The following is a 27,810-nucleotide window of genomic DNA, read 5'->3' on the forward strand; positions in this document are numbered from 1 at the left end:
ATATTTTTAATTTTTTGTTGTATATATATATATATATATATATATATATAGACAACACTAATCATTCACATCTCATTTTATGACATAAGTTTAGTTTGAAAGATATAAAAGTACTTGAAAAAATAAATTAAATGATCTTAAGAATCTTATGATTTTATCTCATCGTGATTTAATGAAGCCAGTAAAGATAAATATTCTCCTCCCCCCAAATCTATAAAGTAATGACTTTTACCACCATTTTATGTATTATACCCAAAAATTCAATAAACATGGAAATTACGTTAATGTTTTTATTTCTTCAAAAATGGCGCAAAACATTAATTTTTAAGATTGGCAGTATCGCTTTAAAGGTTAGGTTTAGAAAAAACCTATCGATTAAAACACCTTAAAATTATATTATTTACCCAAAAATAACATAAAAAATAGGGGTTTGATATTTAAAGAAAAACTTTGCTGCTATTTTGAAAAAATTGGCGATCACAGAAATAAAAAAATTAAAAAACTGCCGGAATATCATATACAAAAAAGAAATAAATAACAAAATTACGAAGTTTCAACATTTAAACTTTCTTGTTGTATTTAAAACTTCAGAGATGTCAAAGTGACCCCCTAAACACGCTGTACATGAATACTACCGGGTGAATAGCTTAAAACTGAACCGAGCCGACTCGAAGTGCAGTTATTTGAGGTTCCCTTTAACGGTGCTATTACTAATGTCACTATTCATTGTGTAAGTTACTACTCTCGTCTTTGTTGTCAATTGTGTACTTTTCGTAGTTCAGTGCAGTATAGTTTTGTTCTTCGTTGTGTTTTTCTAAAATTTCCTTATTCGATGGAGGTTGCTATAGTGAAACGTTCCTGAATTCTGGATTTCCTTTCAAGAAACGTGTCAAATAATAGCGAAAAATTTTCGAATATAAGCATAGAATGGCATACACTATTCGATTAAAAAACGGTATAAAAAGGGTTTGGTTTCAAACGCAAAATGAAATCGGCATCTTTCCGTCAGAAAGAACCAGAGGCTGTCGATATTCAAAGAATTTCTGCCGGTGTGAAAAAATCTATACGTAAATTATCCTAAGCGATGTAAAATACAAATCTTGCCGTAAACGTTTTCACGATTTAAATTTTAAACCGTACCGTGCAACAAGTTAAGTGAAAAGACAAACCGAAACGTCATAATTATTACGACTGGCTTCTCAAAAAATTTCCGATGGATAGATAGACAATATTTTCTAATTCATGTTAGAAAAAGTATGATTTCATTTGTTTGGGCACGCTAATTCACACAACACCAAGTATCGGATGACTGAAAATCCTCAACGGATGACTGAGCGTCCGCTTCACGATTTGAAAACCGGAGAATAGAGTACGGCTGTTTCTTGTAATACGAGAAGTATAGTGAAGCCATTATTTTTGACCTGTTAACAGAACGTGAAAAAGAATACAAAACCGATCGACGTTCACACACCAAACGGTGCACTATCTTGCGTTCATGGAGATTTTACAGAAGAACGAATAGTCAAGAGAGAGCTGTGGTCTCCGCGTTCGCAGATCTGTATCGATGCATTATTTTTTATCCTTTGAGGCTATTTGAAGGATAGAGTTTATGAATCAAATCCCTACACTATGGATCAGCTGAAGGCGAAAATTCAACAAAAAACCGACGGCACTGGCAATAATGTTTTGCGTCAGGTGACGGACAAGAGTGCATCGCTCCGCAGGGCGCTCATTTCGAACATATTTTGTAAAAATATGGTAGGTATGTAAACTTTTGCAATTGTAAATGCAGAATTTAATTTAATTTACTTTTTCATTTCATTCATAAAATTTTAAATGTGTAACTGTGTTTAGCTTAGCAGCGGTTCAGTTTTAAGTTGCTCTCACCCGAAATAAAATATATATATACACAGGCCATAATTTACATGTATATTTCTTTGCAGGCCAAACATAATACGTTCAATTTATTTACACATGTATTTATTATATAATTTCAGGCGATAATTAATTAATATTATTTACATATGAATTACACATTCGTATTTTGTATTCATGAGAGTACACATTTTCAGTGAGATTGTGAAAAATTTTCCATAAAATCTGATGTGGACGCCACATGAATTCCTTGTATGCCTGTTTTTAACATATACACATTTTTTTTTTTTAAATGAAAAGTACATAAAACTTTATTTCATTAATAACTTCTGATATTTTTTCGTATTTTTTTTTTTTTAATTGTTATTATTGAATTATTACAATCAGAAAATTTTATTACAATCAGAAGTTAATAACTATTAATAAATCAATAATATATTTAAATTTAAAAAAGTCAGATCCGAACCGATGCGCTTTTCCCTTGTAAGATTCAAATATTTCATTAATTAAAATTTTATCTGGTTATAACTCTGGAACCAATGAAAATAAGTACCACTTATGATAATATATCTTTGAAAAGATCTCAATGACGGCTTATTACTGCAGTTAAGAAAAAGTCAAAAATCCAAATGTTTTGGATTTCGGGCTTTTTTGGACACTTTTGGTCGAGTCGATTTCAATCAAAATGGGAGGTGCACAACTAGATGTTACTACAATCCGAAATACAAAATTTTAACACCCTACGGATAATCGTTTTTGAGTTATGCGAGATACGTACGTACAGACGTCACACCATAACTACTAGTCAAAATGGATATTTCCATTGAAATCTGAAAATAGAAATTTTTCACGAATACTTCCTTTACTTCGAACAAGGAAGTAAAAAATAGACAACCTTTGAATGCATCCTTGGTTATTTGGTATTGGAACAACAGATATAAGCTACAGCGAAAGAAAAAAAATTATAATCAATATATTGACTAGATAATAGATTATGTAAGACTTAAAATAATAAGCATAGATTTGAACAGAAGCAAAAATAAAAGAATAGAAAAATAGATCATATCAATCTAGTAATAGAATATTTTCATTGAAAATAAATTTCTTTTCCTTTTTACAAAAAAAAAATTATATACTGGATTAAAAATATGTATATTACAAATATATAAAATAAATTATTTGTTAAAGAACACAATGGTTATTGAAAATTATAGGTTTTCTATAATTATAAATTTTCTTGAAAATTATGGGAGGAAAAATACCAGTAATTATGAAATATAAAGATTAAGAGATTTTGGAGCAAATAAAAAAGGAAGTATTTTCAAAAAACGATGTTGAGATGGACAAAAAAGAATACTCACTTTCTTTTTCTTTTGAAAATGTGTTCGGGAGCTTTTTTATGCAAAATTCTCTTATTTTTCTACTGATGGTATTTATTTTTTTCATAAGATTAAAAAGAAATAAAATATTGACGAAAAATGATATATTTCTAAAAAAAAACATGTTTTCTCCAAAAACAGCGTAAGATGTGCAAAATCAATCAAATCTAAGTATAAATATGACGTATTTTTACATAAATCTACGTAACTGCATAAAAATAACAGTTTTCAATAATTTTTTATAACAATATATTTATAGCGTCATTTTCATGCATTTAAGAAGAATACTAAATTTATTTCTTAACTTATTGAAAAATTAAAGTTTTTGAAAAACCATCTCTGCCATCTTAAAGAACATGTTTTACTTTACAAATAACAATTACAATATTATATAAAATAACAATTTTTATATTTGAAAAAAAAACCAGAATTAATAATGATTGGTTTTGGGCGTTAGCCAAAGTATCAAAACACGCTTTTTCTAAAAAATGCAATTTTCAGATGTTGATAAATAAACAAATAAGCTATAAGGTAAGATATCCCTTATGGAATGAGTAGATAGTACGCTCAAAAACAGAATGCATACTGACTTATTCATTTTTTGCAATTTGTTTATCGTTATAGGCGTTTTGTCAACAACTTGCAAATTTTCACATTATATCCGGATTAACGGGCAATCAGGAATAAAAAATACTTCGAAAATTTGACTAATTTATTGCCTTGGGTCTTATGAATCCGTACGTTTTTGAATTTTTTAATTATCTCTAATAGGAACAGAGTTATGGAAGTTTATTTATTGCGCGTTCTCGGGTTATGCTACCTATGTATGATATTTATAGCGCGATTTTGGTGCTTACTGTAAAATTCGCTAGCGCCCTTTTTGCTCGTAGAAAAAGTATCTGAGAGATCTTTTAAGCGAAATTTCCTCAGCTTTTTATATTTACATGCGATTAAAAATAAAACCGCTATTGGAGAAAAATTAAAACTTTTTCCTTAATATGTTAATTAATCAAACAGGTAATCGCTCTAGTCCGGGTTAGTCCTAGTTAGGGCATATTTTTATTCTACATATTTTTTTCGACACATTCCAATAATTAGCAAGTTTTTTGAAGTTAAAAAATCTACTTAAGTACTAATAAGTATAAAATCTCTATTGACTCAGCCATGTATTACGATGATAATGAAATGCATGTATTTCACAATGAATAATTTAAGTTGTAAAGCTTAAACGAAGTCGTTAATTATAATAATAATTCATTATCTCAATAAAAAAAAGTATTATATTTGTTTTACATATCATCATTTCTTACAGTTATTTATACTTCTTGCACAAATTTACTGTCTTAATATGAAACAATTCAATCCTCAAAAATAAAGTGAAGGAGGAATATATATAATACGATAAAAATAAATAATTATATACACCATACACGTTGTAATATTTTTATTTTTTATTTTTACAAGATGATACAACAGTTCTACGTACTTAAATACTTATCGGCTCGGTGAAAGAAGTCTAATTAATTTGTATTGAGTAAATGATTAATTTAAGATAAGTAAAATGCATTCAATTTACTATAATTTTGCAGAGAGATGAATTTCGATTTACTCGTTATGTTATCGAAATCTGCAAAGTTTGTATACTTATTTTTCATGTCTATAACGCTCAAAACTGATATTTAATTCCTCTGATCTGAATTGAATTTCTTTCGTTAATTCATACCCGTTGGGTCTAGTTGATGATTACATGGACATTCTGATCCAATTAAAATTTATTGGATTTTAACCGAAGTTATACCGCATTATAGACAACAGCTACGATAAAATTTGATTGATAATCATGTTAAGTACTCATCCAATCAATCAGTTACGTTCACAGTTGTTAAGAAGTTCTTTTCTACGGATTAAAAAACATTCTTATATAATTTTATGTTACATATTTACGTTCATTTTTTTTACCCTGTTAAAATATATATTCATAAATTGATTCTCTACATTTATTTATTTCAATAACTATTAAAAAAAAAAAAAAAAAAAGAAGATTGACACTATATTATATATAAAATAATAATCCTTTCATATAAATGGTACCGTTGAATTCAACTGGGAATAGTAAATACGGCTTGTTTCGTAGTATTTATTCTTAACTTGTCTACCTCTCCAATATATGACATAAAAATATTTTTTTCAAGACGAAGATGAAAATAAATATTATTTTAAAGACAGACTTTCTAGATTTCAAGTTGAAACAAATGATGATTACAATTATTAGATATTTACAAATCACTATGAAAAAATTCTCTTATTCTACTATTATTTGGGTTTTTTTTTTTAATTTCACTATACTGAAATAAAACCTATGACCATGTTTCACAATATGTTGTCAGTTATGATACCATTCATGTTTGTGCTTTATTTTTCCGTTCGTTTATTTATTAATTGCTTAACTATATTGCTACATTAAGTTTAAATTATAATACTAATTATCAGCTCGGTTAACTTTTTGTTTACTACAATCATTAGTTTCATTACATTTAAAGAAACTAATGTACGGCAGAGAGGTATCGAAAATTTATATAAAAAACTTTAATTTTGCCTTGATGTTTATATGTATGTCATAGCGACATTTCAGAAACGGCTTGATCAATCGTGTTGAAATTTTAGTTGCATTTTCTATTACCCATAGCGGTGTTAAACAGCTAAGCCCCAAATTAATATTAAGGTTCAGGTTTAGGTTAAGTTCTTCTAACTTGTGTAATTTTAGTAACGGTTCGACCGTATAAACTGGAGCCATACCAGCTGTAGCTTCTGCTGCCTTCTTTCATTGAAAATCTTAATTAAATTAGAATGAATATAAAAATATTGAAACTTTTTATGCGATTAATTCGCCGTGAAATATTCGGCGCTCTGATTTTCAACGTAAGATATTAGAATACAACGTAGATATTACAATGTTACGGAAACTGATCTATCCATTCTGGGAAATCAATATCCGGTAAAATGTAAACAAACATTTCCGCGACATATTTAGAAACAAGCGCGAGCCTGCAAAAAATTTTTTGGCGGTGCATCCTTCATCTGCAGAAGCGCAAATTTCCCAGAATATAAATATTCTAATTTTTGCTTGTACTTACTGGTTTTGGCATGCTCACAGTATACGGTGTTTTTAAGTGAATGAATATGCCCAAGTTTGACAGATTGCATTACTTTCCCTTCTAGAGCTATAGCGCTATCTAGACGGGAAAGTAAAAACATTATGATAATTTTCCACAATCATAAAACTTTTATTTGACATTTTTTCTGGTTATCGTTATCATTTTAAAGAGATATATCAGTCAGTCATATGCTATTAGATAAACATACTCCATTACATCTGTTCCGAATGGCTGGGTAAACAAGTTTGTAGCTAAATTATCAGTACCAATTTTGTAACGCACATTGCTAGTGTTCATAAATTTAAAAGCATTTTTACATACAAACGAACCAGAAAGTAAAGAATTTTTTACTGTAATAAACAGCTGACGTTTTTACCACAAAAAATTTTTTTTTCTATGTAAACACTAATTAAGTTTGAACAATAATGTCAACACGTATTATCTTACAGGAATCCACCACAGCTATAACAACCACTCAATGATACGTTTTACATCTAATTATTTCCAAAATTAGTTTTATTTAGGGTACAAATGAATATAATCATTGGAGGCGATATCAGAGCTGCCACCCTGATATGACCATCATTTTACTTTCTGATTCACCTCACATGATATAAATAAATGTACCATGTGTGAAATTCAGATTGAGTTATAAAAAAAATATGGAGAATTTATTTTATTCAATTTTTTGTCATGAAATCGATAAATATTATACCTTTGTGGGCTGCACACATTTTGGCTGATTTTGTTCGGTTACAAATATAAATGTTCTTATATGCTTTGACTTAATTATTGATTTAATGTTTTAATTAAATTTTGATACTTTGTAAAACATTTCGTTAAGAGATGCGTTTTAAGTATTTTTTAATGTGTTAGTTTTAGTGTTTTAAAGTGGCAAGGGCCACTTAAAAAAGGGCCGACCTTTCATCCGGAGGTTCCGGGTTCGAATCCTGGTCAGGCATGGCATTTTCACACGCTACAAAAATTGTCATTCATCTCATCCTCTAAAACAATACATAACGGTGTTCCCGGAGCTTAAAAAAAGTGGCAAGGGCCCTTTACACCCTTCAACAAGTCTTTTTAAACGATTTGTTTTGACAAGACTTGTCTTCTGACTATGTTGCTATTGTTTTTTATCCGGGTACGAAAGATATATTTTCTTTTTTTGATGTGAAAAGGGGCTAATGACAGCAGTGGATGCCCCTCCAAAAAAAAAAATCAAAATTGATCACCATCTCATTCATCGACCAACGAATTTTTCATATCTTTTTCTTATTTTCTTTACACAATCAGAAATCCATCAGGCACAAGTTTTCTTTTGTAGCCAAAATGTTCAACGACAATTCTGTACAGATCTACGGAAATGATGAATGAAATACAATAGTAATGAATTATTTATTGTTGTGAATTTCACTATATATTTTCTGCTTCAGTTATACCTGTATAAGTTGTACTAAACGAGCTTCATATTAAATATTAATTATTTATTCTTTCATAAACTTTACTCAATCAGCAGAAAAATTTCTTTCGATTTAAAAATAAAGTTACATTTAAATTTCAGTAGTCTCTATTTTTCACGCTATTTGAAACCCTTAAAGATAACAATAATACCGTATTTACAATCATAAAACGTGGTTCGGACCGAGTTAATATAAAGAGAGAATTAACGTACTTACTACAACTGCAGATTTAAGGTCAACTGCGTAAGCCCGATGCGCACGTTCTTCAGTTTCTGTGTGTAATTTGTATACGCAATCTGGACAGCCTTAGTTTTCAAGCTAAAGAGCAACCTTTTTATATTATTTACTCGTATATAAAATTAACATAATAATAATAACGTTGTAATTGTTCTTTAAATAAAGGATTTAAAAGTTGAGGCCAAATTAAAGGAAGTTTTTTAAATTATTTCTTAATTTCAGCATGAAAATCACTAACACACATACTACATATATCGTAAAACATAATACCCACATACACACACACATATTAATATAAAATAAAAACAAAAATAATAATTAATTACTTACAGGATAATAAAATAATGAGTAATCTAAAAAATAAATAAAATAAAAAATTAAACACCAGAATAAAACATAAAAACCGAAATTACGAATATATTTGATAGATGTTAAAGGTACAACTGTTTAAAACAAAATTATATTAAAATAAGTAAATGTATCGAATTTATATCACAACATTATTATTAATTTGAAATTTCACTTGAAATTATAAAAAGTGGTACTATCAGTTTAGTACAGTATCACTAAATACTGTTTTCATAAGTACAAACGAATCAACTTAAATACCTTACAATTTTTTTTTTTAATATCTTCTATGTGATAACAACCTTGACAATTCTATGAAATTCCAAATATATACTTTTAACATCAGATAAGTTCACTAAATCAATTACAGTTATCGTACAAATAATAAAAATTAAACTGACAAAAAAAAGAAAAACTTCAAATTCCAGATAATAATATGAAATTAACTCTTAAAATAATTGCTATCAAGGCTATACTATACATTACTACATCTTTTAAACTGAAAAGCAGTAAACGTCATAATAAAGTTCTTCCAATTTAATTTAATTCTTTAAAGCTCGATAATTATTTCAAGAAAGTAATTTTTCTACGAATCATATTTTAAAACAATTCTTTAAAAAGTCTTTATTAATTAAATTTATTTTTTTTATTGCATTTCTTTGAAATTGAATTTAATATTATTTTTATACGGATGCCATAAATGACGCCGCATTATAAACTCAGATATAATTTTTTTAGTATTATTATTGTGTTTTGTTTATTTGGCTATATTCCATAAAAAAAAAAAAAATTAACTACCATACTGTTTGTATATTACTTTAATAATATTTAAATGCCGATCTCCTTGGTGGAGTAGTAGTGTCTCTCCCTTTCATCCTCAGGTTTTATGTTCGAGCACTTACCTCGAGTCAGGCGTGGACCAGTCAAAATAAAACAAAATATAGAGAAGTTAACTGCTGTTCATCTTTCTTTCCTTTAAGTCAGTTACAGACATTTAAAAAATCTATTCATTGTTCCCAGGAATCAGATTGTAGACAATTATGTTAAAAAATAAACTGATTAATTTTTGGGAGAAAAATACGAAGTAGAGTTAAAAATTAAACAAATAGAAAAAAAATTCTGAAAATCTGAGGAATAAAATGAACTTAATAAGTAATAAAATAAATACTAAAAACTGCTTCACAAACGCATTAGTCTACCCGGGCTGATCTAGTGATAATTCGTCGTCGCAAATCAGTAGTTTAACAGCTGATTTTCGAAGTCGAAGGTTCTGAGGTTCGAACCTTAGTTAAAGGTAGTTGCTTTTATACGGATTTGAATACTGGACAATGGATGACGTACTTTGGAAATTGGGGTTCAATTAATAACACGTCTAAGAAATGGTCGATCTGAATCTGTATAAGACTACACTTCATTTACATGTCACACATATCATCGTCATCTCACTGGACCGTGAGACCTGCTTATTGTTCATTAGTTGAACAGATTGCAACGTACAATTATAAAAAAAATAAATAAAAACGCATTAAAAATTAATATATATATATATAATAATATTATCCAATTCTTCTTTAATTTTAATTATTTTTGTTTATTTAACTTCTTCGTTAAATTAAAAACAAGCAACTACTGACAACTTACTAAATGTTAATTTGGTTCCGAGCTCAAAAATTCGATTGTGATACCATTATTAATTTTACTTTTTTAATTTTTATTATTGCTGTTATTTGAAGTTTTTTTTTAAAAGTAATTATGAATACATCTATAAAAATATTCTGTCCGTATGAAGAAAGGCAAAAACTAACCGATTTAAAGATAAGAACAATGTAACGGTGTTATCGAAAGAAATGTAAAATAAAACTTAACTGTTATTCCACCAAGGTATTGTAATTTATGTATACAATGTTATGAATAACATCTATCTATTTTATTTTATAACTAGTGTAATTTTTAAAAAAAAAAGTATAATTTTACAATAATTTTGATTGAATAGCATTAAGAAAAATTTCCCTTGAATGCATTACAGTTAAAATATGACGATTTACTTGCAAAAAAATTCATCCAGTACTTTGACCTCTCTCTGGTCATCATCAATCAGCCACAAGTTACCAGATAATGAGAGTTCCTATACTGCTCAACCCCATCATCCCACCGAGTGCTGTTTAAGCATAACTGTTGCGGTTAAATTATCATTACAACTTTGTTTCTTGTGTTAATAAACCTAAAATAATATTTTATTGTAATAAAACTAACGGTAATCCCAATAAAACCTTCCTTTTATTTTCTACGTTATCACTAATCAAGTCTGAAATTTTACATAATGTATTATCACGTATATGTTAATTTTTTTCATTACAAAAACACACTGATAGATTTAACAGCCAGTTAATTTTCAAGATCTCATCATGTCTAAAAAAAAAACTGTTTGATAATTAATTTTATTTAGAATAAAATAAAAATCCAGTAATATTTTTTCCACAAATAAAATAAACGATTGAGAAAAACGGGAAAATCGAGATCAACTTTTCTAAAAGTTATCGTATGAGACAATAAAAAGACATTCTATTTAATATTTATTTATTTATTCAACAAGGCAACTACAGTTTGAAGATTAAAGCGACACAATCCCTAACCATACCACTTTCTTTAAGATAAGAAATCTTTCTTGCTCTAAATTGCAATTCAAACTTATAGCTCAAAACATAAGAAAGAATAAAGAGAGGAAATAGTAACCGATGAAAATTATTACGATGTATATGAACTAGATAATCAACGTTTCATACATATTAAAAACACACATTAAACTAGAAAAATAATATAAAGGGAAATATTTATTTATTTTATATATACGAGTATATAAAGAGTGTCCAACAAAGAAACAGAGAAACTTTCAGGACATATTCTGCTGTTGAAAATAATGAAAAAAGTTCATATAAACATAGTTCTGGAAACGCTTTGTTTTGAAATATGGCTAGCGAATGATTTCGAACGGATTTCACCTCTTCTAATAAAAAGAAGCCTTCTGTAACTTTTGGGACCGAAAATAAAAATTAAAGTTGGTTGACTCTTCTGTAATTTGAGCTGGGAAATAGAATAAAACAGGTCCCAGAACTGTAACTAGAATAGGTTTTAAGATATCTGACAAAAAACCAAAACTTCGGTGTCGAAAAATAAGTTTATTTTTAGGTTTGTAGTACAATAAATAACTTTGTTAAAGGATTAATAAATGCGGAAAATTTATTAACAATACTAGTAGATAATTTAAATCTAAGAAAATTAATATGAATACAGCTAATAAAAAATAAATAAAAACTTTTAAACATCGGTTTTTTTATTGAAGGAAAATAGACAGAAAATCGTATTATTCTTTGTGTACCTAATAATAGTCTTTTCTTTTCTTTAATAGTCTTTGGTATTCTTTTTAATAGTCTTTGGTATATCAGCATTTACGAACGGAAGAGTCGTTTCCAACATGTTCGCTGTCTGTTGAATGTCACGTAAATCATTGTGTTAATGATGAACACCGTGTGATTCAGCATATTCAATGTAGCCCAGACGCTAGTACAAGGCGAATTTTATGTCGCACTGGTTTGTCAAAAAAAAAGTGTGGCGCATCCTACCGAAAGAAAATCTTTATCCGTTTCGTCTTCAGAAGGTTCAAAATTTACGACCAACTGATTATCCTCAGCGGTTAAACTTGTATCAGAGATGTCTTCTAGACATCTCTGATAAGGTAAATTCAATTTTATTTACTGATGAAGCCACTTTTATGAAAAACGGAGTCTTCAATTTCAAAAATAGTCATTTATGGAGCGAAGACAATCCCACAGTATTGTGGAATGTAGTTTCCAATATAAATTTCACATTAATGTTTGATACGCCAGTATTTATGACAAAATTCTGCGACCATTTGTTTTCAATGAAAACCTTACGGGAGATGTATATGTTCATTTCTTGAAAAATAATTTGCCGGCTGTTTCGAGGATTTATCTTTACAAACTAAATTGTAAATAATTTTCCACCACTATGGTGCAACGCCACATGTTTTTATTTAGTAGCTAGAAATCACTTGAATGATAATTTCTTTGAATTAAAATTGAATTGGACGTGGTGGACAAATCGATCGGCCACCACGATCACCTGAATTAACGCCAGTAGATTACTTCATTTAGGACCATATGAAAACGATAATACTAAAGAAGAATTACTCATTAAAATACGAAGTGCTACTGAATTTATACGAAACGATCCTGAGATGACGCGGAAAGCGACCGGAAATATTTTACGTCGGGGAAGGTGCTGTGCACATTGTGAAGGAGAGAATTTCGAACAATTACTGTAACCGAGGTTTATTATTCAGTTACCATTTACACTTCATGTATTTTACACTTCATGTAATTTATTTTTTGTTGCTATATTAAGAATAATGTTTATTAGGTACAGAAAGAATAATACGATTTTCTGCCTGTTTTGCTTCAATAAAAAACCGACTTTTAAAAGTTTTTATTGGCTGTATTTACATTAATTTTCTCAAAATTAAATTCTCTAAAAGTTTTGTTACATTCGCATTTATTAGTCATTTAACAAAGCTATTGCGCTACAAACCTAAAAAAAACTTGTCTTTCGACACCGAATTCTTCTGTGTTTTACGTCGGATATCTTAAAAATTAATAGAGTTACAGTTCTAGGACCTATTTTATCCTAATTCCCAGCTCAAATTACACGAGAAACCACCAATTTTACTTCTTAATTTAGATCCCAAGAATTACAGTAGGGCTTCTTTTTATTGGAAGAGCTGAAATCCAGGCGAAATCTTTCGCTAGCCGTAAGTAGAAAACAAAGCGTTACCAGACCTATGTTTATATGAACTTTTTTCATTATTTTCACCAGTAGAATATGTGTATACACACACACACACACACACACACACACACACACACGAGTATATATTTTGTAATATATATACGTGTATATTATAGAGGTCATTTAAACGAAAAATTATTATTTATAAATATGTCGAAAGGACATAAAAAATAAAAATATATATCATTTAAAACTGGGGTACTAGTGATAACTGAAAATAAATGTGAACTTTATAATGTGTAACAATAGATTAAGTTAAGTTTTTATAATTTAAATTATTTTGTAATCAAATATAAAAAATTGGATTTTAAAATTATATAAATAAAACGAAGCATTAGATTATTATTATTTATGCAGTCATTAACCTAAAATAATCTTGTAAATATATTTTAGAATATTTTTTTTTACAGATAAGGGGGAAAACTAATAAATAAAAAAAAAAGTGACATATGATAAGTTTTTTAAGCTCTTGAAGAATTACAACTGCGAATTAGATAATTAAAAATATGTCAGGGAAATATAAATTTTCATACTACTAAAAATTAGTCGAATTCTGGGAACATTCATTCAGTACAACACTAATTACGTAATATTAGCACACTGACCTCACATCGATTATTTTTTTTTGCCTATCATATTTATACCACGTACGGGGTATCACAATGATATATATTTTTTCACAATATGATAATAGTTCTAAGTATTTTCATATTTTATCGGCTGTGTCAGAAGTCTAATTGATAATTTGTATTGAAGAAGATTTTCATTAGAGAAATTTAACATAGGCAAAATTTATTCAATTTAGAATCAATCTCTTAATAAATCTCTCCTTCGTTGACATCAATGAGAGATAAATGTGACGTAAGAGGGTAAGATGTTCTACGCAGTGCTTTCAGTAAAGAAACATTCAAACGTCTTTTAGTAGTATACTATTAATTGACGCTATTCTTTAATTTTCTCACGATATCGAAATCTGCAAAGTTTATATATCTAATTTTCTATTATTAGAAGTTCTTTTATGTGGATTAAAAAGAATTTTCTTGCATAATTTTGTAAGATTTTTCCGTTCGACTTTTCTTTATTCTATAAATAATGTCTGATAAACACTCTTTATTTATTTATATTTTTGTATTATTATAATTACTGTAAAATATTGACAGTATTTCATACATTTATAAAATAATAGGTATTAATATAATATTATTCAATTCAGCTTAAGTAGGAAATAACAAAATGTGGCTGGCTGGTAGAGAGAGATATACTACAAATACTAAAAGATATAAAGTTTGATTTTTTTCATAAAGTACACTACTACTACTACTACTACTATACTCTACCACCACCGTGTGCTTAGTAAGCATATGTTTCAAAACACATTTCTAAGTTACTATATTACAAAAAAAGAACTCTCAAAAACAAAGATCTTCCAAAAAGTAATGATTTTTTTGTAATAAAAATTTAATAGTACTAAGCAGAAAGCCAAATATAAAGAAAAAAAATATTTTTTAAATTTTTGCGAGAAAACATACACATATATCATTGTTTTTGTTTTTATTTTATACTAGCATCCACGTCGCGGCCAATTTTTATTTTGTTTTGTGCGTTTTAGTCAAGTAACCGATGGCAAGTGCAGCCAGTCGTGTCGCAAATACTCGTACAGTAACAGTGGCAATGGCTGTCTGTGTTGGTTGAACCGCCGTCGCACATCTTAAAAATTCGAAATGGTTTTTAGATATTCATCTGAAGAGTACTTGCAAGCCCAAATCTACTGAATATCTCGTCTCGTATAGTCGGAAACGGGGAAAATTTAGAATTATTGTTCAACATTTTTTTTTACCTTTCTTCACTCCTTTCAAGGTTGAATTTCAAAAAATCTTAAATTGGGTTTTAGATATTCACATAAAAATTACAGACACGAAAAAAATCAAGATTATATCTACCTTTGTTGTTGAAAAATAAAAATAAAAATAGTAAATTTCATTGTTAATCCATTTTAATCCTTTAAACTCGAATTTCAAAAAGTATTTTCTTAGTGTTCACTTACACCGTAAGAAAAATGTGTCTACAAATCTTCATAAATTTATCTAAGTAGTCTTTGCTGGACGTTGATTATGAATGACTAGCTTTTTTTTTATACAAATAGATATCAAGTAAAAACAAAAATGATAATTAATTACTAACATGAAAATAAAATACCAACGATTAAACCAATTAAACACCAAATCAAAATAGTAGTCACAAAGCAGGAAGTACGAATAATATACTTGACAGGTGTTAAACTTACAATTGTTTAACACAAAATTAAAATAAATGCAACAAATTTTTATCTTATTACTTGAAGAAATTATAAGAAGTGGTTTTATTAATTTAATATAATTGTGCTTATATGATATAATACAAATAAAGAAATTAAAGTAGATAATTTTTTTTTTAATATCTTCTAAAGCAACCTTGAAAATTCTACGAATCTCTAATATATAATCTTAACTTTATAAAGTTCACAAAAAGTTTACAATCACAATTACCCTCGATGCTACACAAATAATAAAAATCAAACTGAAAAAAAGGAGGAAAGATTCAAGATCCAGTTAATATAGTAGTATTATGAAATTAACTCTTAAACCTAGCTCTTACATACTACAAAATCTTTTAAATAACTCTGAACATCATAATAAAGTGGTTCATAATAAATTTAATTAAATTAAATTCTTTAAAGTAAACAGTCTTTTCAAAAAATCTAATTTTTCAACGAATCATTTTTTAAATAATTGTGTTTCTTTTAAATTACTAAGAAGTACTTCAAAAATAGATCTTAGATATTTTTTAATTATTAAGTAATATTTTTTTTTAGATCTTTATTGACGTAAACATAAATTCACATCGTATTAAATTCTTGCAGTAAAATTAAATTCTTAAAACGATACGACCTTTTAATTAATTATTTTAAAATCTATTATCATTCTTTAATGATGTAGATTAACAACTGAAAAACTTATTACTTTACAGGTAGAAAAAATGTACGTAAATATATTATAGTGAATTATTCAAAAGAGGTCACAATAATGTCTATTTATTTTACTTACTCGTGGTTGATGTTAAATCATTATTTAATATAAATGATAACTTGTATAGAAATTTATTATTGGTAATCGACTGTTAAAGGACACGGTTTCGTTCTTGGATAAGACGATTAATGAGATCTCTTATAATTAGATGATTCCACAATGTTTGAAAAATCACAAGGAATAACATCCTGTTAAACAAAGAGTGTGAAATAATAGAATTGCAACGGCTAAATCCATATTTAAGGGTTACATCAATATATCATTCGAAATTAAACCTTAAAGTAGTTTATAGAGTACGGTATTTTTTTGGTGACTAATAATTTAAACCGTAACAATAAATGCCATAACATACATAAACCAACTTTTATGAGGAAAATTGTCTACCTACCTACGACTAATTAAATAATCAGAACTGTATTAAAGTGGGGTCTTTTGTATCATCGTAACAGAAAAATATCGAAAGTTTAAGAACTCTAAAAAAACAGAATCAATTAATTAATCAATCAAAATTAGGTTAAATTTTATAATGAAAAGAAAAATAAAAGTAAACTAAATTAATGACAAAACAGTCAACTTTATAAATAAGATAAAGAAAAAATAAAAATAAAAAAATAAATAGGAATTATAATTCATACAATAAACATTATTTTTTCTTTATGTCAAGGATTTATCTTTATAACAAGAAATGAAATGGAATTATCTAAACTATAATTATAATAAATAAGTTTTTAATCATTGTAAATAATTTATTATTCTGAATCCTTCATTATGAAGGTGAAACAAAATAAAAAAAAGGATATTAAAAAAATAATAAAACTAATAATATTAAAAAATGAAAGGTTAAATTTATAGAAAAGATAATACAAATATTTTAATTAATCAAATGAAGAAAGGGCAAACAAATTATTTTTGAAGTACATTTACATATCAATATTTCATAATTCTGCTAATTTGTAAATATAAAGAAAAAGAAACTATGATCCACTTCTACCCAGAAGCAGGAAAAAGGGCGAATTAATTTTCATATTTAAAGTAATCATCAACTAATTAGAATTTAGTTAGGCGATGAAAGAAAAGTTGTATATCATTTCATCTTTTAATTTTATAGTTTTCGGTATACCTTTAACACAAAAATTATATTACTTTTTTTTGTGACGGTGACCAAATAGGAATGATGTTTAACAATGATTGTCGCATAAAATTTATTTATTTAACAATATATCCAAAGTAGAAAACAAAACCTTTTAAAACAAAGATACACTTATCCATAAAATACGTAATCATTCTACGTAGCATAACCATAGTGCTCTACGAAGAAGTATACGCTTTTGATTTAGTACCATCGTCCAGTCATTCCCCCACCGATTCTACTAAAACTTTACAGACCTTTTAACGAAGGTTCTAAAAACGTTCTATAAAAATTTCAACCTTCTAGGATTTATAGAAACAAAATGGCAGCTTTCAAATAAAAACAGCAATTTCAGTTAAATCACATTTTTCATTCATTACAAAACAACTGGTAAAAATGATTAAGAACAGATGATATATTGTTAAACAGCTGTTTAAATTGAATAAAAGTTAATTAGTCATAACCATGACTAATTATCTAACTGTTTCTAATTATTCTAGTTCTAATTATCATCTGTTTTTAATAGTATGCTGCTGTACCTGTAACAGTAAAGTATATGATCGGTAAAAAAAAAGTATATTTTTAAGTTTTCTGCCTTTAGGAGACATTAAAAAAAAATTAACAAAAGAAATAGATTTAAATAAATTATAAATAATGTACGAAAAAAGTGTTATTCCAATGCTGCCAAGTCCAAAAAATTTATTTTTGTTGGATGGACGTTTGTGCGAATGTACATATGTATGGTGGCTTGTATTTCGTCTTTTAACTCTGGGCCTTTGACCGATTTTCTTCAAACTTGGTAGATAGGTTCTACCTCAGGAAGGAAAAGAATGTATTAAATTTTGGTAAAAACTGGAAAAAGGGGTAGGGGTGTTTTGGCTGAAATAAAATTTCAAATCTTTACTGGGGCACTTTAGCAAAACATTTTTCTTATACATTTTTTTTATCAAGATCACACGTTACCAAAACTTTTTATTTAATATTCACATCCCTACCCCAAAAATGACTATACATTTTTTTCTTTTTTTATCTATATCTTGTTTCAGAAAAGGAGTTAATGTGAGTTTTGCATAATTTTCTATATCAATAAGACTTCAAACCACTATACAAACCTTCTGCATATCCCAACCCAATTGTCTGCGGTAACAAAAAACATTCTTCCAAACTTTTTTAAATTTATTTTTAATTTAAATCCATCTCGCAAGTTACCAATTGCATCTAAAATAAAAAATCTTAATTTTTTTATAGCCCTTACTCTGAAGTATATCTTGAAAAAAAAAATAAGCCAGAAGTTTTCACCTCCTTTCTACTCGATCGGCTTAGCCGAGAAAGCTATTCAATTCACTGCCAGCTTTTTTTTACCGTGTTTTCTGCAGTTTTATATTTTAAATATCTTTTATTTATTCCTTTATTTATACTGCTCTGCTTTTAACCCGTTTTCGCTGCATTTTATGGTTTTTAAGCTTGACTGAAGAAATAAAAACAAGGAAAAATTTCAATGAACTAACTGACCTTTACTGACTAACTGGTGGATTTGGGCTTTCTTAGAGGCAACATGGAAACTGAATTCTTTAAACCGGAAGGAAAAGACAAACATGTCATTAAAATGATGACTCTGAATACACAAACAAATTTAAAGTAAAACTGGTTTTACAAATATCACAACTGGAGATGGGATCTCGTGCATTTACCAAATATGAAGAAAATGGTAGGCGACAGTGAATTTAATTATCATCATTTGTTAACATCTTCAAGATCTTACAGTAAAGTTTGAAAGAGATTACATCCATCGTGCCAATGATCTCTTTTTTTATCAGCTTTTTTTTATTTTTATTTATTTACTTTTTTTTACGTACTTGCCAAGCCAAGTAAACATAATAAGAATGGCTGCATTCATTGCAGAACTTGTTCAACTAAGAGATGAAGAGCTAGAAAGTTTAGATCTTCAGAATGACATTACGCTAAAACCCATATATCAAATGAAAACTTGCGGAATTAAGTGAACAGAGTAAACTTTCCATTCTTAAAACGAGCACCGTACAAGATAAAATTATTTTCCGATTCCACATACGATTGCGAATCATTGTTTTCGACCGTGAATACAATAAAATCAAAAATAGATCTAATTCATTGATGAGCATCGTGATGATTGTTTACGAACACGAACACATACTGTCCTAATTATGAGACACTGGTCAATCAAATAGAATGTTAAAAATCACACTGACTTTGAGATTGATATTTTTTATAATTCGTTTTTTATATAATGAAAACTTTGCATGTATTCATTTAACGTAACTTAAATAATAATTTGTATGTATTTTAACAGTTAAAATGACAAATAGAAATAAATATTTTTTGTATTATACATATTATTAATTATATCAAAATGTAAAATTCCTTCCAAAAAATTGATGGTGCCCATCGTCCTACCGGTACTTTAAAATGTGCTCTAGGATACAAAAAGGATGGGAACCCTGCTTTAGATAAAATTAAAATGCAATCGCAAGACATCTCAGAAAATTAAATTCTGAGATTTAATTGGTTCAACAGACGAATCCGAATATCCACTACACCATCAGACATCTATGAAATTTTATAACTATATACAAAAAGAAGAAAAAATTATTTTCCCGAAAAATAAAAACTGTGGAGTATTATTTATCGGTACTTTAACACAGTGAAGAGGAACCGTTCAATGGATTGTACGTAAACAATATGTAATTTGCAAACACATTAAATCCGACAAAAACCAAATAACATATTTTTGGTTGATTGTACTCATATAAGCTGTGCGGTAATGCATGTTTAACGAGGCTGAATTAAATGATAAAAATGTCAAGACCTTGAAACGAGGTATAATGAACATGCAATTAAATACTACTACGCAAACCACTTTACCAACACAGATCAAATATACTCGTATGTATACGACCACAAAGAGTTTTCTAAACAGTTCAGAACAAGCATCCGCAAAAACTACGCAACCTATTTATTGCCTAACTGTTGAAGTCGGAACATAATATATATATTTGAAAAAAAATTCTATACAACAACAAAGAAAGATATTCTATTTAATTTGTTTTTAAAATTATTTTTCTTTTATACAATATGTATGAATGGTTAAATAAAAGCTAAATAAAAATTGTAGTACAAAAAAGGATGAGGGCACTGATCAAAGCAATGCGATTTCAAGAGATTTTCCAAAACCATTACACACAGCTAAAAATTGACAAATTCGCGCGCGCGCGCACATCCACTAAATACATATAATGTTAAAAATGTTCAACCTCTCATTAACATGACAGTAATGGAATCATTTCATAATAATAACAGCAAATTTTAATCGATGACAATATCAACAACTTTTAGAGTAATTTTAGTTTAATATGTTTTTAATAGACAATGTGTCTTGAAAGATGGCAGTCAAAACTTAGGGACTGATTCAGGATTTCAAAATAAACAAAAACGATCGTGTGGACAAATCCCCTACCTCCCTTAATTTTCCTTCTATCCATCAACTTATGTTTTTCTAATAAAAATTGGTGAACATGTTCTAAAAAATAAATAAGTTTGAAAATTCCAGAATTGCAACCGTTTAAATTTTTTCATCATTAATAGTTTCGCAAAAATTAGTTTTTATCTAAATATTTATTAAATAATTTGTTAAATCTTTTATTTTAAACAAAATTACTTTTCATTTATTCAAACCGGTTCATAAAAAACTGAAATTAAATGGATCGCAAAAATTACGCTATCTGACAATTCTGTGCCTGTTATATCTATAACATTACTAATAATAGAGATTGTTCTTAATTCTATTAATGAAGAAAGTGAAAACAGATTTGAACAGATATGATGTCATTTTTTTCACATTATAAAGCTTAACATTTTATCTAAACAACATAGTTCGATAAAACATTTAATACTTACGGTGGTAAATAAATTACATCTCTTATTAAAATCAGATGATTCCACAATGTTTGAAAAATCAGAAGGAATAACAACCTGCTAAATGTAGTGTGTGAAATAACAGAATTCCAACGGCTAAATCCATATTAACTCTAATCCTAAATGGTAAACAAACATTTTGGTTATTTGTGAAACTTGGTCACTTTTTTCTGGGTTTATTCACAGTTATCTTATTCAAGTTCTCATATCTGTTAGAAGAATTTGATTAATAAATTTTAATGGGCGCTATTTTAGAATCTTCGAGTGTAAAATTGTCAAATATAGTTATAATATAATAATATATAATTCTGTAGAATATATTGTCGAGTACATTAACATCAACAAATTCATTGAAATATCTCAACCACTTCTTAAGAAATAAATGTTCGTTAAAAATTCACGAAATGGTCGACAAAGGAAAAATGAAGATAAACAGAACATTTGTCCGCATGAACGTTTTTGTTTATTCTGACATTAAAAACTTCGGATCTTTTTCTAATTTATTTTTGTTTTTTATTGCTATTATTGAATTATTATTTATCGTAAAAAACTTTTTACAATCAGGGGTTAATAATTATTAATAAATTAATATATTTAAATTAAAAAAAAGGAGATGAAGTCTGATTTGAACCGACGTGCCTTCCTCTTGTAAGATGCAAATATTTCATTAATCAAAATTTTATTAGGTTATAACTCTAGAATCAATGAAAATAAGTACCGCTTATGATATATCGTTGAATAGCTCTCAATCAGGGCTAATTACTGTAGTTAAGAAAAAGTCCAAAATCCAAATGTTTTGGATTTTGAGCTTTTTTGAATACTTTTGGTCCAGTCGATTTTAATCAAAAGAGGAAGTGCAAAACTAGATGTTACAACAGTTCTAAATCCAAAATTTCAACATTCTACGGCTAATCGTTTTTGAGTTATGCGAGATACATACGTACGTACGCACAAACAGACGTCACGCCGAAACTAGTAAAAGTGGATATATGGATGGTCAAAATGGATATTTCCGTTGAAATCTGAAAATCGATATTTTTTGCGATCACAATACTTCCTTGTACGAAGCACAAAGAAGTAAAATCAGATGAAGTAAAAAATAGATACGAATACTGACCGAAATATAGAGCTTTCTAAAGTTCTCCCTTTCTTTTTCCTGTTTAGCCTCCGGTAATTACCGTTCAGATAATATTTCAGAGGATGAATGAGGATATGTATGAGTGTAAATGAAGTGTAGTATTGTACAGTCTCAGTTCGACCATTATTGAGATGTGTGGTTAATTGAAACCCAACCACCAAAGAACACCGGTATCCACGATCTAGTATTCAAATCCGTGTAAAAATAACTGACTTTATTAGGACTTGAACGCTGAAACTCTCGACTTCCAAATCAGCTGATTTGGGAAGACGCGTTCACCACTAGACCAACCCGATGGGTTCTAAAGTGCTCCCGAAATCATTACACTCTCACGCACATATAAAATGTTTTAACCTATTATTAACGTGCGAGCAATTAAAAATTATTCCATATTAATGGTACGAAATTTTAATTAAGAACAATATAAACTTGTAGAAAAATTATAACCTAACATATTTTTAATACGAGTGAGTGGTCTTATTAGTAACTGAGATATTCATTTACTTTTCACGAAAGTAATACGAAATTTAATTAATGAGAATATAAAATTGTAATGAATTTGAAAGGGTACTATATCGAGAAGTATGTATGATATTTTTGTACAGCAAATATTTTTCAATCAGATTTGTTATTTTTTATTACTCGACCCGAGTTAATTTACAGATAGCCCTCGTAATTTGGGTGAAGATGGGAAAAATAATTGAAAACGTTATGATTTTGATAAGTATTGTTAACAAATGAGTATCTTACTTACAGTTCTGAATAAATATTATGCTCCCTTCTTGTTACGTTGTATCAAGCGTATAGTATTTGTAATTTATAATTTATAGTACAGTGTGTACAAATAAAATTATCGTGGTTTAACACGCAAACAGCATACATTCAACCAATAGGGAGTTAGTCCCGTACTTTAACCGGCATGTCTGGAATAATGGAAACCTCAGCTGCTTAAATCCTATGCTTCAATTAGATAAATAGGAAGTCTAGGTATGTAAACAAGATCCTATATATAACCCCCAAAGAATAACATCACACGGGGTCAAATCGGATAACCTTGGAGGCCACCGCAAACAAACTCTGTAGTCGGGTTAACGACCACACCAGCGATCGTGAGAAACGTCATTCAACCGATCGCGTACTGATTTATAACAGAGAGAAGGTGCATCATCTCTTTGCTAATAAAATTCTCTGGTCATCTTTGTTAAGAAAATGTACACGGCATATCCAAATAAGCAACTCTTGTAAAACTTACTTCAGCCAAAAAAAAAAAAAGGCCCATAGACTTCTCGTCGGGATATCGCACAGAAAACGTTAAATTTTGGGGAGTTCCTTTCGAATCGGGTAGGGTTTTCTGGACCCCAAATATTACGTTTCCACTAATATGAGTAGCAACTATTCCACTAAGATGAAATTTTGAGTCATCACTAAATTCAATGCGATCACGAAACAGTCATCTTCACATTGCAAAACTTTGATTGTGAAGTCGGTAGGTTTCAAAGCCTGTAACAGCTGTAAACGCATACGTAAGCGTTTCCTTACAACATTCCACACTGTAATCACCGGCATTGCTAATTTACGGCTGGTCTTCCTAACAGATATTTTAGCACTACAGAGGAAATACGAGTACTGACCCCAAACGGGAAGACACCCTCCATGTGACAGTTTCGGTCGCCACGCCATCCCCTCCGTACCTAGTCCTTATGGGCTTTACCAGAGGCCATCTTCAGTAGCTCGGGAATGACATCTTTCAGTCAAGCCTGCCACAAGCGACACTCCCGTCGGTGTACTACTAACATAAACTCCAAACAAAACATATCTAGCCAAGTCTCAAACAAGACTGAATGACTTTCTAAGAATGAAGAAACTGAACTCTACCTACCCGAAAGGTAAAAATGAGTTCGACACACAACGAATCATAAAACGCAACACAAAAACACCAACAAAACATTACAACAATAAATAATATAACATAACAGTAACATAAAGCATAACTAACGACCTTATATTGGCAATATCAGGTAGTACTCATCAAATACGAGTACTACCTGATATGTTCGACATTTTCTTCAGACATCCTTCCCTTACCAAGACCCTTTACAAAGATGTCCGGCAGTTTCATAAACTGATTACGCCGTCGACAAACGTAATACTTTGAGGATCACAATCGAACTAACTACGGAACAAGAATTAGAACTGTAAATACAGATTCATATTTGGCAAACTGCAAAACATAAAAGGAATTCTGTTCAGAAATCGTTATCTTTGCTAGTGGCGCTGACAAGCGGGAAGATAAGGAATTAATCTACGGCCATAATTAAAATTAAAAACTATCCCTTTTGATCTTTGTTTCTAGTCTTAAATCAACACCGTATTTCGTTATAATCGAATGATATATATTATAACAAATCCGATATATATTATAACAAATTAACTCCGAAATCGTTTATTGTTCACCGGTTATAATGTATTTTTAGTTAATCGTGGAAGATAAATTATGTACCTGACTAGGACTAGAACCTAGATTACAATAATAATAATATAATTTCATACTGCTAACAGAAATAAACATTTCAGTAAAAAACACATAATAACACAATTCATAATAATCGCTTACAAAAAAAAAAAAAACAAACTCAAAGACAAAAAAATATTATATAATCGCAAAAGTAAAACAGATTAAATTGAGCGGAATTAATTTATTAGATATAATTAACGAGTGCAGCTCAAGAAATAATAGTACATTATAACATTGCATCCTAACATGCAAGTGCAATTACTTATTTTATTAAATGTTATTATTTTTTAATTCACTCTTTAACTCTGTTAGTTCTAAAACTGAAATTCTTTTATCATTTTTACAAAAATGCTATCGCCATTACGTAATGATAATGACTTGTAATGTTTTACACTAATAAAATTAAATAATGACATTTGAATTTCTAAATTTTCTAGAAATCTCATAATAGAAAATCAAAATGTAGCTTTACTAGAATTATATTTGATAAAGAAGCATAAATTAAAAAAGTTAAACCCTTACACTATAATCTTTACAGCAAATGCCATTAATACAAATTTTGATAAAAGATCCAAGCATCCCAGGAAAAATGATAATCATGATCTATCCTGATCAGACGTAGTACTGAAGACTGATCACCCTCTTTTATTATTTTTCTTCCTTGTATAAATTACTACAGGAACTGGGCTGGCCCCTTCATCCTGATCTAATTTCATTTGTGGCATTATGCAGATATTTTCTTTATTGTGGATCAGCAAGGTAGCAATAAAACTTTTGCACCTAAGGCACTGTTTAATTAGTCAATATGTTATCTGACGGGAGTTTTGCACAGAAAGCTAATCGAACAGCTATCTGCCCCATGAACGAAATTGAACGTATCAAAACAGCTACAGGACTTGCGAGGATCAATTCTGGTTTTGATCTGCAAGTTAACTGGAAAACCGAAAAGGAATAGAACATAGCTGCTGGCTTCCTTAGATTTTTAGCCCTGCGGAAGATGGCTGTGGCGGTATGATGCTGTTATAGACGTATAGATAGAATAGCAACCCGGGTGGCTAGGGGCCCACCTGGGTACTTGCATCCTCTAAATAGGGGTTTTGGCATCGAGCCCCGGTTAGCCAAGATATTCGCTGTTAGGATGAGAATGGATGTGTTAAGAATTCTGTGATGGAGCTGCAGTGTGGAAGAGTGTAGGTATTGACCTCGTTCCCGAAAGCGGATCAGAGTAGAGAGAGAGAAGATATGTTTTCATTAGAGGCTTATTAAATTGGTGAATTTATTTCTTGATTTTTAAGTAAATCAAGAGGGCTGAGTAAATTGAATTGTAGAACAAAATTATCGTTTTTGTAATCAACACTAATTTTATTGGTATGAGAATAGTATTTTTTGTTTCAAATAATACGCTTAATCAAGCGTACTTGATTAAGTCCGCTTGATTAAGTCTAACTGAAGTTAAATATAGGAAGAGTTTTTGTGTGAAACCTTCGGTGTAAGAGAAAAGCGCGGCGATCGTTCTTCAGCGAATCGGTTAATTTGATATCTGAGGGTGGAAAGTGATGGTACGGTGTCGTGGTTGGAAGAGGCCACACGAAGGCGACAGTAGGTTGTGCACACTGATGGAAATGTCTGCGAGGCATTTGCACCCGTGGCATCCTGACAGAGGCTAAACTGATGACCGTGTTGTGTTATCAATTTTAGAGGATTTAAAAGATGACCTCCGGTAAAGCCCGTCAGGGCTAGGAACGGAGAGGATGGTGTGACGACCGGGATCGTCACAAGACGATCTCCTAAGGAGGTCAGGATGAGGTGCGAACTGGTTAAAATTATGTCTCTTATTATTCATGAGATCTAGTTTAATATAAAACTCATTATCAATGAAATTGATGATTTTTTTTCTATTCTATCGCAGAAGACTCAACTTGACGTATGAATAAAACCAAAGGAAAATGTAATATTTACGGTACAAGCGAAAAATGTAATATTGGCAGATAAAGATACTTAGATAATACAAATAATAAATTACTGGTAAATAGCGAATGTAAGCTAATGCAAAAAAACACTATACGATTTTTAATACGAGTAAACTATGCTGTTCTGTATCTTTTGGATTATGAATGTAAAAAAAACAAACATAATATTTAAAAACCTACAACTCCTGTATTGTTTTTTTTAACCCAATTTCCATTTATTTTTATAAAAAATATTTATGTTGGAAATAATTATAATTTTATTAGACATAAAACAAATCAGTAACAATGTTATAAGAAATGTATTTGAAATTCAATCAAACAAATTTTAATATAGCATTTAAAACACACAAAACAACATTTTTATTTCTTTATCACAAGTATTTTCATTCAAAGAATTTTTAAAATATCTTTTATCAGAACTGATTAAAAGACAGTTAATAACTTATAGCTGACATGTAATGCGCTAAAATAACAACAATCATGAAAAGATAAGGCACACCTGACCTCATCAATTAATAATTATTATTTAATGGCGACAGTTTACTAGGAAATAACAGTGTTATTAATATGTTGACAATTTATCAATTATAGCTCAATATTTAATACTCTTCAACACAAACTGAGGTTCATATCAATTAAATTTTAACCTTAAGTTCAAGGTCATTTAGATAAATAGCAATGTAGGCTTCTTGACAACTGACTAAATAAATTATTATAAAAAAGTG

At 29.0% G+C, this 27,810-nt stretch overlaps 1 protein-coding gene across 4 annotated transcripts in view; it reads right to left on the reverse strand.

Annotated features, from left to right (window-relative positions):
• The window catches only part of Cpr (Cytochrome P450 reductase), a 213,466-nt gene that overhangs the window by 59,823 nt on the left and 125,833 nt on the right, over nt 1–27,810 (reverse strand). The window contains exon 1 of one of the 4 annotated variants that reach the window (XM_075363817.1): nt 8,437–8,585. The exons of the other annotated variants lie outside the window; for them this stretch is intronic. The gene's annotated coding sequence lies outside the window, so the exon portion shown is untranslated. Of the gene's footprint in view, nt 1–8,436; nt 8,586–27,810 lie in introns of those variants that run through there. 4 annotated transcript variants of the gene reach the window in all.

This window comes from Lycorma delicatula, chromosome 4 (genome assembly GCF_047948215.1).
Source record: "Lycorma delicatula isolate Av1 chromosome 4, ASM4794821v1, whole genome shotgun sequence".
Taxonomy (NCBI): Eukaryota; Metazoa; Arthropoda; class Insecta; order Hemiptera; family Fulgoridae; genus Lycorma; species Lycorma delicatula.